This window comes from Apis dorsata, unplaced genomic scaffold (assembly GCF_000469605.1).
Source record: "Apis dorsata unplaced genomic scaffold, Apis dorsata 1.3 scaffold_256, whole genome shotgun sequence".
Classification (NCBI taxonomy): Eukaryota; Metazoa; Arthropoda; class Insecta; order Hymenoptera; family Apidae; genus Apis; species Apis dorsata.
Window position 1 is genome coordinate 1,954,073 of NW_006263534.1, and position 13,812 is coordinate 1,967,884.

At 35.9% G+C, this 13,812-nt stretch overlaps 2 long non-coding RNA genes across 3 annotated transcripts in view; one reads left to right on the top strand and one right to left on the bottom strand.

Annotated features, from left to right (window-relative positions):
* The window catches only part of LOC116185708, a 51,627-nt gene that overhangs the window by 1,622 nt on the left and 36,193 nt on the right, over positions 1 to 13,812 (bottom strand). The window contains exon 2 of one of the 2 annotated variants that reach the window (XR_004150588.1): positions 11,117 to 11,539. This is a non-coding gene — a long non-coding RNA (uncharacterized LOC116185708). Of the gene's footprint in view, positions 1 to 10,898; positions 11,540 to 13,812 lie in introns of those variants that run through there. The other variant, XR_004150587.1, reaches the window with a different exon arrangement.
* Positions 2,648 to 5,128, top strand: LOC116185709. The gene is made up of 3 exons (XR_004150589.1): positions 2,648 to 3,522; positions 3,772 to 4,407; positions 4,732 to 5,128. It is a non-coding gene; the product is annotated as an uncharacterized LOC116185709 (long non-coding RNA).

Here is a 13,812-nt window from a genome sequence, read left to right on the forward strand (position 1 = left end):
CTTTGACAAAGTACCCTTCGAACTAGGATAAAGTTCATTCGATAGTTGCGAAAAATATTCTTCACATACGACGAGTTTTACGATGCTCGTGGCCAAAAGACGACGTAAATATTGGTGAGAATCTCTCGATAAATCTTCTTCTATTTTGTTTTTCTTTTTTCCTCGTATGTACATAGATACGTGGAATAAGAAATTCGAAGAATTGCGAAGATTTAGCGCGTTATAATCCGTGTTGTGTACGGATTCTACGTATAACGTACATGATAGCTGTGGGAAAGTAAACACAGAATCGAAATCGTGTTTATTAGTTACGCTATTATCGCTTAGGCACGCGACGAGAAAGCTAGTGTCGTGAGTGTAGCTGAACGGGAAAGAAAATTTCAAGAAGAATATTTCTAAATCAAGCGAGGAAGAAAGGAATCTTTCTCGTTCCCGAAGTTACAGAATCAGAGGAAAACAGAATATTTCCACGTGCTCGAAGATGTGAGTAACAGTAGTTAATAACAGTAGAAATTCCTAAAAGACTCGGTAATTAATTTGAAGTTAACAAGTTAGAGCTTCAATAATTAATACCTTTCTCGTGACGATTCAATCGTTTCATCGTAGATTAACGAGAAAGTAACTTCTTCTCAAATTTCCACCATAATTGAATTATTCGAACAACTCAATTAATTTTCTCCTTAATCAAGATCCTTAAATTTTCTTCCTACGTCCGTGTTATAATTATATAACTGTATACGTAATTCTTTCTGAATCGTTTCTCCCCTATTCTCCCCTCGGCTTACCTCCTCCACTCGCCCCTGCGCCGCAATAACAATTCTTCTCCAATCGGAAAGAAGCACCCCGTAGCGCGAATCGCGGACAAAACGACGATTCCTCCGCCCGGATAATTTGGTGGTCGGTGGTCGGCAATTAAACAATTAAACCCGGTTGCGTATAATTAATTCATGGTCGAGTAGGATAGCACGGTCGGCCGCGGTCGAAACAATGCTTTGCCGATGGTATTTTCCTTGCCTACGCGGATTCTGGCCACGTTCGTGTCCGCACGCGATTCAGGAATTTTCTCCTGGGTGGAATTCGAGTGCATCCGTGGCCCAGCCACGGATGCCCGAAATTCCTTTATACAGGGTTCACACTTGTGAGCTTTCCGTTGCGGTTAACCGCAGACAACCGAAGACTTGGAGAGATTTCGAGAGACACGAGACGATAGAAGGGAATCTGGTTCGAGATGCGGTTTCGTACGAGTTTGCGTACCTGTACGAGAAGCGTGTAGGTCACTGTTCGTGACAGTGATTGACGAATTCGTTGTGTGCGTTCAGATGGAAGTTATAAAGAGTATACTTTTAAAAATTTGTTCCTTTCTTAAATTTGCGGCTTAAAGAGTTGATCAGGATCGCTGTCGCGCTGATTTCGATATCGTTTGCGAATTAGATGCGAGATATTTTGATCTGGTATTAATTATTTTTTGAAATTAATTGTAGTTTGCGAATAAAGTGTTTAAAATTATTGAAAGATTATTATATATAATTTGAAAATGCCGTATATTATAATCGTGCAGAAAGTATAGGTCACTGTTCGTGATTAATAAATTCGAGTGTGCGTTTAGATGGAAGAATGTCGCGCTGATTCCGATATCGTTTGCAAATTAGATGCGAGATATTTTGATCTGGTATTAATTATTTTCTGAAATTAATTGTAGTTTACGAAGAAAGTGTTTAAAATTATTGAAAGATTATTATATATAATTTGAAAATGCCATATATTATAGTCGTGCAGAAAGTATAGGTCACTGTTCGTGACAGTGATTGACGAATTCGTTGTGTGCGTTCAGATGGAAGTTATTTTTAAAAGAATATACTTTTAAAAATTTGTTCCTTTCTTAAATTTGCGGCTTAAAGAGTTGATCAGGATCGCTGTCGCGCTGATTCCGATATCGTTTGCGAATTAGATGCGAGATATTTTGATCTGATATTAATTATTTTCTGAAATTAATTGTAGTTTGCGAAGAAAGTGTTTAAAATTATTGAAAGATTATTATATATAATTTGAAAATGCCGTATATTATAGTCGTGCAGAAAGTATAGGTCACTGTTCGTGATTAATAAATTCGAGTGATGCGAGATATTTTGATCTGATATTAATTATTTTCTGAAATTAATTGTAGTTTACGAGAAAAGTGTTTAAAATTATTGAAAGATTATTATATATAATTTGAAAATGTCGTATATTATAGTGCAGAAAGTATAGGTCATTGTTCGTGATAGTGATTAATAAATTCGAGTGTGCGTTTAGATGGAAGGATGTCGCGCTGATTCCGATATCGTTTGCGAATTAGATGCGAGATATTTTGATCTGGTATTAATTATTTTCTGAAATTAATTGTAGTTTACGAGAAAAGTGTTTAACATTATTGAAAGATTATGATAATTTGAAAATGCCGTATATTATGGTCGTGCAGAAACTATTGGACGTATGGAAGAATTAGTTTTTTGTGTATACAAGATATAGGAATATAAATATTTTTGAGATATTTTTTGTTTCTTAATCCTTAATGTTATCTCTAACGTGACTCACACGTAAACCGTCAATGTTCAATATAGAATTCAATATATATGATTTCTGTACGTGGGGAAGGATAAGCTATTGATGGTGGACTAGCGATAGAATGAATATTTAAATTTGCGGTAGGAATTATAGTTTTTGGTAGATAAATTTAAAAAGAGAGATAGGCGAGGCAAATATTTAAACAATTTTCCGTTTCTAAATATCCAGTTTGGTTTTGTTAACAAACGATATTATACGGGGGAACGATAAATCGGTGACAATGATTAATGAATATTTTGATACGAGAAATTCTGGTGCGACGGAAAATTAAAATTCATGATGACGATACGGTTTACTCGTACGCGTATTTTTATACCAAATGAAATACATGTTTCATCATAAATATTTATAAGATATATATATATATATTTTTTCAATCTCTGCATCTATTGTTTTAATCGATTAAAAAAAAGAAATTAAATCTTTTATACGACCTCGTTTTTTCGATATTTACAAATTATAAAAAATGGTGAAGGGAAGACTACCAATTTGTATCGACGATCGCCTAACATTCATAAAGCAACGAACGAATATTACAAGTGTTGTAAAAACATACGCAGAGAAATATGTGTGATTGATTGATATATGCGATTTAAAAAATCGTGTGAAACACCAAAAACGTTATTATCCCCGATTTAGATAACGATTTAAATGTCATCGATCCCCCAATTATCTTGTACTTGCGAATTGAATCGAAAATCCATAAATTACACACTAGTATAAGCGTAATAATTATTAAAAAAAAATAACCAAACACGGATCGCGCATTTAGATATAATTTTAATCTTGTACAGCGTTTACGGATGAAATTAATCGTATCGATGGAAATCAAAGAACCAAATGTAAGACTCGAGGTAGCGGAAAATCGGAAGGAAAGAAAGTGAGATCGACAACGAGCGTGAAAATGCAGCGAAAAATGTAAATATATCTCGATACGCATGCGTGTTCCCTGTGTGAATTACCATCTTGTCATGTATGAATTATAAAATTTATCCTGACTCGTTCCTGAATCTTCGTTCTTCACGACTCCTTGGTCCACCATGGATGCTTTGTTTCATTTCCTGATTCAATTTTAAGATTAAAATTTTCAGTTCTCGATATTTATTTTATTATGGTATACTTGATACGAAAATTACACTTGAGACTAAAATTTTTAATCCTTAATAGGGTGACACCATTAATTCTCGAGGGACGAAGAGAATTGCGTGGATTCAAATAAGCATCGAATAAAATGAGATAACTGGAAATAGCAAGGAACTGGGCGAAAAGGAGGGAAAATTTTCTTTGGAAAAACCCATTGACTTTCCAATGAATGAAAAATCACATAACGACAGCTTTAATTATCCCCAACGGTCCCTCTCGATTCCAGTTAAATCCAGTGTTATATAATCGCTTTGGAATTAATTTGATCTCGAGGAAAAAAGATTAACAGACGTATTTCATTTATATATATATATATATATATTTACAATTTAATTTTTTAACAGCGAGATAAGAAAAAAAATAAGAACACGACATTTTTGATATTTTTTATTGATATCAAGAATTTTTTCCAACTCGGTAAAAATAAACACTTCCAAAAGTTGTTTTGTTAAAGGAAAAAAAATGATATATAAAATTCATGAATAAATTAAGTAATGCAATAAAATCCTTTATTACGTATTTCCAAGAAACGAGAGAATAGGTCACTCGCAACATCGTGACCTGAATTTTGAATAAACAAGAGGATTTTAGCGGAGGAGATTGGACGAATCTATGCTTTATTATTACAAAAATCGAAAGTTGGATACAGATATGAACAAGGTAAGTCACGAACGAAAAATCATTGAAAGCTGTACAAACTGTGCGATTCGAATTTTTCAATCCCTTTTTTTCGAAGTTTCAAAAAAATATACAAAATTTATTATTCAAACTTCGTATATTTCGAATTAAAAATTTGAAACTAAAAAAGTGAGGCAAGCAAATCGAATCGCATCGACTATAAACAATCGCGAAAAGTGACTTCCTTTAGGAGCGACGAGAAATATCGATCACTTTTATTAAAATTTCATTTTTTTTTTCTCTCCCTTCTCTTTACTTCCTTTCCCCTCTTCCGCAATAAAAACTAACGTAGATATTTCCTTCCAGCCACTTATATTCATGCAAGAGATTATATACTTCATCGGCTTCGTGAAATAGGATTCGCGAAAAATTTCCTCGAAAAAAGGTGGACGTAATTGTTATACACCGTCGATATTCAAATGACAAACAGGAAATAACGTACATCAAGAGAGATATCGATCGGGGAAAGAAGAGAAGCCAATAAGAAAACAAACCATCCCCTTTCGTGCCTATCCTCTGATGTCGATCCTCTGATCGAGAGGAAATTTTTCCTCGTCGAATTAACGTCTCCTTTGTTTCTCGTAGAATTATCAGCAGCGTAATTTAATTACGAATAACCTACGAATTTCACACTATTTCCTCGAATCTTCGTCCGTTCTATTAAATTATGAAATCTAAGCCGATTTCTCGTCGAAAACGAAATGAAAGTTAATCATTCATACGGACGTCGAGGTGAATCGGAAATCGAACCGAAATTCGTCCCTTTATCATTTCGTCGCTCTGTTCCTGCGTTTTTAAGCCCATTTACTGGAGAAAATTCCAGTGCGCGATCGTGAATAACGGTCGGGAGAAAAAGAGGAAGACGGTTCTACTTTTTTAAGATGAGAATCCGCCACGTCTCGCTTCCCGAAAATCCCTGTGGCCTGTGGACAAGATTTCGAGAGATTCTCGCGTTGATTTAAAGAGGCATGTAAAGTGTAAGTTGGGATACTTGCTTCTCTATATACGGTTTATCCTCGTAAAGTTTTTATTGAGGATAAATGTCGTGAAATATAATTCACATGGGCAATATGGAAAACATATTGGAGGAACGACCGCAATTTTTATCAAATTTAGAAACTAAAAGAAAGTTTTAAAAATTATATAAGTATATAAAAAGAAAGAATTTAAAAGTATATTTATTTTTTTCGCATATAATAAGTATTGATCGATAAGATGAGTTGATGAAGTTTTTTTTAAAATTAGTTGTATAAAAGGATTTTACAAAATTCCCAATTTCATCCTCGATTCTAATAAAAAAAAAAAAAAAAACGATTAAAGAGAAAATGAGAATTGAGAATGACGGCAAAGAAAACCGATTTTCGACATTCCTTTATAGGTTATCATAGTGAGTACAAAGTGTGTATAATTAGATAAAACATTCTTTGAAACGTAATTAAGTATTCATAATAATCGCAATCGCGTTATATAATCGCAACAATTTTTAATCCATTTCTTATTTTTCGTTTTACGTTTGGAAAATTTCGATATTTCGCAACGTGGTGGGAAAAGAATTATTAAAAAATATTTTCTTGGCGATAATTAATTTCGTCGCCGACCGACAGGGATCGTTACGCCTCTCCAAATCCATTCATTCCCCTCCATCCCTCTTCAGCGACCCTGTGCTTGCCAGACTTTAATAACTTTAATTACGAAGCCATCTAACTGGCAGTTACCAAATTTCACCATAGGTAGGTAGGAAAGTTCACGCCGTATTCTCATGCCTCTTTATTAAATCGTGAAGCTTTGGCTTCCATTTCGAGGAGTGAAAAAATTAGTCGAATGATTAAAGAGAAATGAGATTATTGGGTCGATAAGAAATTTGAAGATGAGGAATATTTGAAGATTTAGAGAAAATTTTTGTTGAAAATTATTTTTTTAAACGATATCCGAGTATACTAGCAGTATCTAAAAATATCTCTAAAAGTAAAAAAAAAAAGAAGATCATGTTGATAAATTAAATACCTCTCACAGCTTTTCCTCTACGATACACTACTCCTCTTTTTTACAATTTCCCTAAAAACGTGCAATATTCTTTCCTAAAAAATTGCAATATTCTTTTCTATATCGAACAATGTTCATTTGCAAATAAATGAATCCCAACGATTTTAATTTAGCTCCAATCTCGATTAACGCGAAATCTGCCCTCAATCTCGGCTCGATGTCTATCCAATCTACCCCTTCCTACTCCGACAATTTTTCTCAACTTCAACAACGAGGCAATTTTCTAATTACCGACTAATGCCATCTCCTTCTTAGCTAGGAACAGAAAAATCTTATTAACGCTAAGTAACTTTTTAACACCGTTATCCGTCCAATTATTATTAGAGCAAGGTTTTAGCCGAGAAAAAAAAACGAAATTCGGGGGAATGGGGAGGGAGACCGTGGTTTAACAATGACGCGTAATCAAATTCGCCGTAAGATAAAATGGAAATCGAGGGAAATCGTTCGAATGCGTCGAATCAATGGGAGGTGTCGAGTTTGTTGCAAAGATCGGTAAGTTTCCAACTTATTTGCATAATGACGGGATAATATCGAGGAGCCGTGTTAACATATGAAAGCGCGCGAACGAGCAAAGGAAACTGTTACCTTTCCTTCCTTGTTGTTTGAAAATTCATTCGATCCCTGTTGAATGAATTATCGTGGAATAATCGATACCAATTTCCTTGCCACTTAATTAATAATTTAATCGAAAGCGTGAATAGAATTTCTTAAGCGGTGGAATACATTTACAATTTTGCATGATTCATGAATCCTATAATCGAAAAATTTTTTTCGATTATTATCATTCTTGAAACTGTGTATTAAAAATAAATTATTTAAAAAACTATTGTTGTTATTGTCGTTGCTGCTGCTCGAGAAAATTGAAACGCTTGCTATTTTCCTCAAACTTTACGATCTTATGAATTCTATTTATGAATATACAACTTTACGTTTTATTTTTTTGTTATTCGATATACAACGTGAACGTATCTTCAGTTATTCCGATTGAAAGTGAAAAACGTGATAGTTAAAACGAATCAAAATATTATATCCACACAATGTCCAGAACGTAAATAGAAATAGAATTTTATATTCTGGACACATGAACGTGATTCGCATTTTTACGAAGAAACAAAAATGGAATTTTTTAACATTTCCATTTTCCACTCGCCAATTTTCAATTTAACAAGTAATTCAATCGATCCTCGACGCGCGTCTCGTTGTTCATCCGTGAAAAATTTTTTTAAAACGAAAAGCAAGTGTCCTAATACTTTTGACAATGTTCAACACCGATGCACAGATTGAAATGTCGTAACGAAGTCGTACCTCTTAAGGCAAGAGGCGGGAATTACGTTGTTCGCAATGCAACGGCGCAAATTGACATACTCGTCGAATATGGTTAACGGTATGAATGCGATTCACGTATCGGTAAACGCATTGACCAGTTTCTAGCGGCGACGCATGCATCTTCGCGCACGCATATCGCCGCGTAATCTGGCGTCATTAGGCGTCGCGACGTGACGACACTTCTCCCCGTGGCTCGTGGTTTTCATTCCAGAGCAGAAAAGCATCGGTCGACAGCACTCGGGCCTCCGACATTCGACATCGAGGACGCGGCGTGAATTCGAATTCGACGTCCAATTTCTCCTCGATGCGGATTGGATTGGATGTGTCGACTCACGTAGTCGATAGTTTCGAATCGATCAAGTCTCAAGAGTTGATTGAGAGAAATAACGCGTTAACGATCTTGACGAATTTGCGCCTTTCCTTTGTGGATGGATTGGATAAGATTTGGAAGAAATAAATTTACTGTATTGCTTACGGTAGAATTCTCCATTTCCGAGCGCAATGCATTGAAACTGAATCTGTGAAAATTTAAAGCTTATTAAATTTATTTTCGGTCGAGAACGCATAATAACTTTGACGTGATGCATTATACGAGATACTAATTTAAAAAGTTGAAAGGGGATATTCGTATATTTATTCGAATTAACAACGAGCTATATTTTATGCCACGGTGTGCAAATTCCCTCTTACGTAATAATAAACGTAGGATGAAACGTCTCTTTATTCTCGACAACTTCGTACAACGATGAAACGATGTTTAATAGAGAAATTGATCTCTGCTGAACTAGATACTGGAAAATCTTGAAGGTCTTCTTCTTCCCCGCAATTATTTTCTTATACGTGTTTTTTTTTTCTTTCTTTCTGCTTCATGAAATTTCACATCAATGCCTCGGGCGTATAAAGAAAACGACGAAAATAAAATTATCGACTGTACCCACTTGCATTTTTCTTCGTTGAAAACGAACGATCCTTCGCCTTTTATTACCGCGGATTCTTATTAAAGAATCGCGTCAAAATTTTGAAGGGGAAATCACAGGAAATATATTATACGTCGCTACACGACGAGGCCCGCTAAATTTAAACATATAAAGATACACGGTCCACGTGTGTGGAGGTAAGGGGAGAGGTAAGCGGCTCGTAAAAGCGAGAAAGTAATGGGCCATAAAAGCGGGAGAGCTTTTAAAAAAATCTGTGCAACTTATTCATATTAATTTTTTACGACGCAAATTCCTTTCGGGTATACAATAAGAGCGGGACATCGTAAAGAAACGAAACACGCCGAGGGGGTCAAGTTTCCCCGGCGTGGCTCGATTAAACTTTCTCCCTCGGGCCAGAGGAAAAACGGGCCATATTAAACGAACGATATTGCCCGATCCAGGAAATCGAGTGGCGGTAAAAAAATCGAGGATAACGTTGCTTCAACGAAAGAAGAAAGAGCAAAATAGGAAAATAGGAAAATTCATACGCGGCCGCATCCATTTTCCTTTCCTGTTTTCGAGAAGGGAACGGCATGGATTTCCATTCTTGAACGAACGAATTCTATTTTCCAGACTTGCCCTGGAGAAAAAATGACGTCGATAAAAATAAAAAATTCGTTCCCTGTCCCCCTATCCCTCAACCCCTTTCTTCGTTCCCTTCCTTCTTTCGTCTATCCGAAAAACCGGCCTCTGCTGCTTTTCCACGAAAGAGGTGGCGTGCAAGAGGGGAGGGGAGGGAGTGGTGTTGGAATTCGGTTGAGAGCGGCGCGAAACAGGGCAAATCGGATGGCGCGATGCAAAAAAGAGTTAATGAGGGCTCGTAGGTAAGGCGAGGTAAGGCTCAGCTCCTTCTTGGCAAGAGGGAGCTTCTTCGCGGTTGAAGAGGGGTCACGATCGCTTTTTCGTCAAGCCAAGAATGTTTCGAGGGTTGGATACGAGTATTGATTTCCAATTACCCGCCGCACCGCTCTGTTCCATCACGAGGAGGCGGCGTGTAGGGAGGGAGGGTGTAGACGGAAGAGGGTTAGGATCGAAAAGGGAAAGAAGGTATGCATAATTAATTAACGCGCCTCGCCTAGACCCTGCTAATTTGCCACGACCGCCACCCGTTCTTAATTGCAGGGTGGTTTCGTTCAACCCCTGGCCCGTGATAAGAATTTCTCCTTGGTTGGGAAAAAGAAAGTGGTTTCGATCGGGGGAGCATTAGAATTCCTTGATCCGTTTAAACAGATCGTTCTCTTTTTTTCGGAGGAATTCTAATTTTGGCGAGGAAATTTTAGAAAGGTATGGATGGTTAGGGATGAAAGTGGTGCTTTTTCTTTTTTCTTTTTTTTACTGGCTTGTAAAGTGTTTTCGAAAGACGAGACAAACGAAGAGAGAGAGAGAAAGAGAGAAAGAGGGAACTTGGAAGAAACTGCATCGAAGAGAAGTAGGACGGTGGGCAATGATGATTTTTCATTCCACGAGACATAGTGAACTGTCTCTGTAATCCTCTGAAAGGGTTATTTATCGTGCAAACGCATTTGCATTCCCTTTCTTTTCTATCTTCTTCTTCTATTAAACACGAAAATTAATTTCATGTTTTTTAGATTTAATTCTTTTTTATTTAAAATTTTTGTTTCTTTATAATTTTTTTGGAGATTTTTTTGTAATGATCTAATGGAACTAATTTTTTTAAATTGACTTGATCGGTTTCGCGAAAAGAATTCTATTTTTCTATACATGCTTATCCTTAGAAGTCGGTGTTTCTGCTTTTTCTCTGATTATATTTGTTTCGATTCTGTTTCTGCATTGAACAATAAGCGATCGAATCGATATAAAAAAAAAAGACAGAAAATTCTCATTCGCATAGCAGTCGAGTATTATTTATCTTTTCATTAAACTAACACTAATATAATCGAAGAAAATTGAATTTTTCAAAATTTTTCATAAAATATTCACAGAAGAATACGATTAATTATCTATCGTATCTCAAGAGTGTTTCGATCGATTTGAGAAAGTCGGAAGGATTAAAATGATTAAGATTAAAAAAGAAATAATTACAAGTTGTCATTGTAATTAATTTTTCTAGTGCGTTCTATTTTTATCCATTGTAAATTTTATTTGATTTAACGTTATTTTTTTCCATCCTATTTTTTAACACTTTCTTCATCAGATTCGGGTTACAAGTGGAGTTGAACGTTCGACATTGAACTAGTGGCGCCATCTTTCTCCCGTCTCTTAAACATTCTTCTATCATCAAATTTATTATTAAACAAAATTTGTTTCATCAATATTTTTCTTTTTTATTTCTTTTTTTCCAAAAATTGATATTTTATCAATTTTTTATGCAATTTCCATTGTACATATCCATCTAATATCAATACAATGAATAATCAATTCTAAGAATTTGCAGATCAATGTGACAAATTTCAAAATATTTTCAATATTGTTATATCAAAAACTTCACAAATATCTCTCTATTATATATTCACAATTTTTATTCGTTTTTAACAATTGAATAATCGTTCATAATCGATCAAAAGGAATTGATTTCTTTGAAACGAAATATCTGACGAAAAATCGATTAAATAGAACGTTCATTGACTAACATAGTTTTTGAACGATTTACTTATCGAATATCGTTTCTACGAATTAATCTTTACCAATCACTAATTGTAAATCGTTTGCAAATAGTATTACCAGTAGTCGGTAGGGTTGTCGCTAAATTACAGTATAAAGCACATCGATCTATCCTTTGTGGTCGAGATCCGTTCGTTCGACTTGGCCTGAAACAGCATAATGTTCAGTTAGCTTGAAATAATCGAGTTTCCAACGAACAAGAGATTAAATATTGCCAAGTTGTATCGAAATTCGAATCGAATCCTTCTTCTTTCCACCTCTTTCATCATACCTGACGTTAATTAGAATTGAGATAATCATTGAGAATAATTGGCAAATACCTATTTGCCATAATTGCTATAAATTTTAATTACGCCATCGATTAACGATATTTCTAAAATTTCGATTCGAATTTATATCGATATAACTTCGAGTTTCGTGTTAAATTTAAAAAAAAAAAAAAGAGAAGATAAGATCCTTCTCCAAAGCTTGATCAAAAAAAGTTCAACCTCTTTATGCAAATTCGTTCTTTCATTTTTCTTTCACGATTAAAGAAACCTAAAAAAGAGAAATTTGCCTTCGTACGTGTAAATATTTATAAAAAGCATCTCACTTACGATATCTCCTGCACATCCTTTCCACATCTTTCACATTCCATAATAAAAATAATTCTCGTCACGTCGCTAACTCGCGTCAATCTTCCTAACCATTCATCGTTTCGATATCTCGTTTATCTCGAAAAGAAGAAAGATAAATAAACTAAATTGAAGACAATAAACGAGAAGAAAGAAATTTTAATCAATCCGTGTATCTCTCGTACCGAGAGCGAAGCATTTTCATCGCGAGAAGGGGAGGAGGAGGAAAAAAAAAGAAAAAAAGAAAGAACTCTGCTGTCCAAACTCGTACACGGGCGAAAGTTTCGTCTAGCCGTTACGCAGCCGCTCCTTCTTATTAAATAACTTTTGAAACTAAGCGAGGCCCTGATACACAATCGCGGCGCAAGGCTCGAGGCGTTTTTATTCGCGTGGAGCACACGACGAGCACAAGACACGGAGGGCATTACGTACGTGAGATGGAAGGAAACAGGAGGCGAGAGGTAGCGCGAAATTGCCAGGTTATTACTACCCGGGCCGCAAACTTATTATCAATATACCTCCATAATTCACGCGGGATGGCGTTTATGAAGACCCTGGGCAGGTTACAATTATCCGGATGAAATATTGACAGCGCGACATCGAGATCCATCGAAAACCGGAGCCGACGAAATTTTGCTCGAGACCCGGTGGGAGCAACAGGTGTCACCCGTGCACACCTTTAATAGGTCTTTTCGATGCCTTCGACCGCGTCGAATAATTTCGTTCCCTCTTACAAAGCCGTTTCACCGTCGCCCAGACACACTTTCGATATACTCCTTATATAGATCTTTCTTTCGGGTAATTCTATTTTCGAGAACGAAGAATTTCTCTCACGGATAGATCGAGAAATTTTTAAAAACAATTCCTCTCAACAACCAGGAACATAATAATTATTCTGTTTTTGTTACAGTAATATAATGGATTGTATATAAGAGCAATTAAAAAAAGATTATTTCATTGTAATAATATTTGTGAGACGGAACAAAACAAATTGCAAAGATTTATTTATATTTCTCTCATCTATAAAAATAGATGAATTTCCTTGTAACATAGCATAACGAAGAATTTTATGACTAACGAATAGTTTCGCCGTGTTTCTCCAAATATACTCTCTCGTTTCATAAAAGCAAGAATTGCACTTCTCTCGAATTTTCTTATCAACATCTTAATGCCGCGAGAAAAATATACAAACTTATTAAAAACGTATTATTTCAGAATTAAACCGATGTTTCTTCTGAATAGATTAAAATTTGTCAAGTATCTACAACGAGGGAATCCCCTCTACAATCCATTTTCGCGACGAATACATCATAAATGTCGAACTTCCTCCACGATTTATCGAAATGGAAAATAATCAAAATCTATGAACGAAATATTATTAAGCGAAGCGAGTGGTAGGATCCAGTCGCGTGGTGCAAACCGCGATAATAAAAATGATGATTGGCCGTTGGCCAAGAGGTGGAGGAGTACGGTTGCAAACGTCGAGAAAGTATCGGTAAAAAGGGCAGAACCTTACGATGGTCACGTACTCGCCGCGATTTCTTTTATTTCTGCCCGTCGAGATGCAGGGACGTATCGCGGTGATCGCGAGCGTAATTTATGTTCAAAATGGCCGGACATGCACGCTCGCCACGGATAATCGGTGTAATTACGATCGATCCGAAACAGAGCCGATACACGGTTGCGTGCATTAACGCGTGCAACGAAAATTAACGCCCGGTACTTTTTTTACGTGAGAACGATCCTCCTCACCCTCTCTCTCTCTCTCTCTCTCTCTCTCTCTCTCTCTCTCTCTCTCTCTCTCT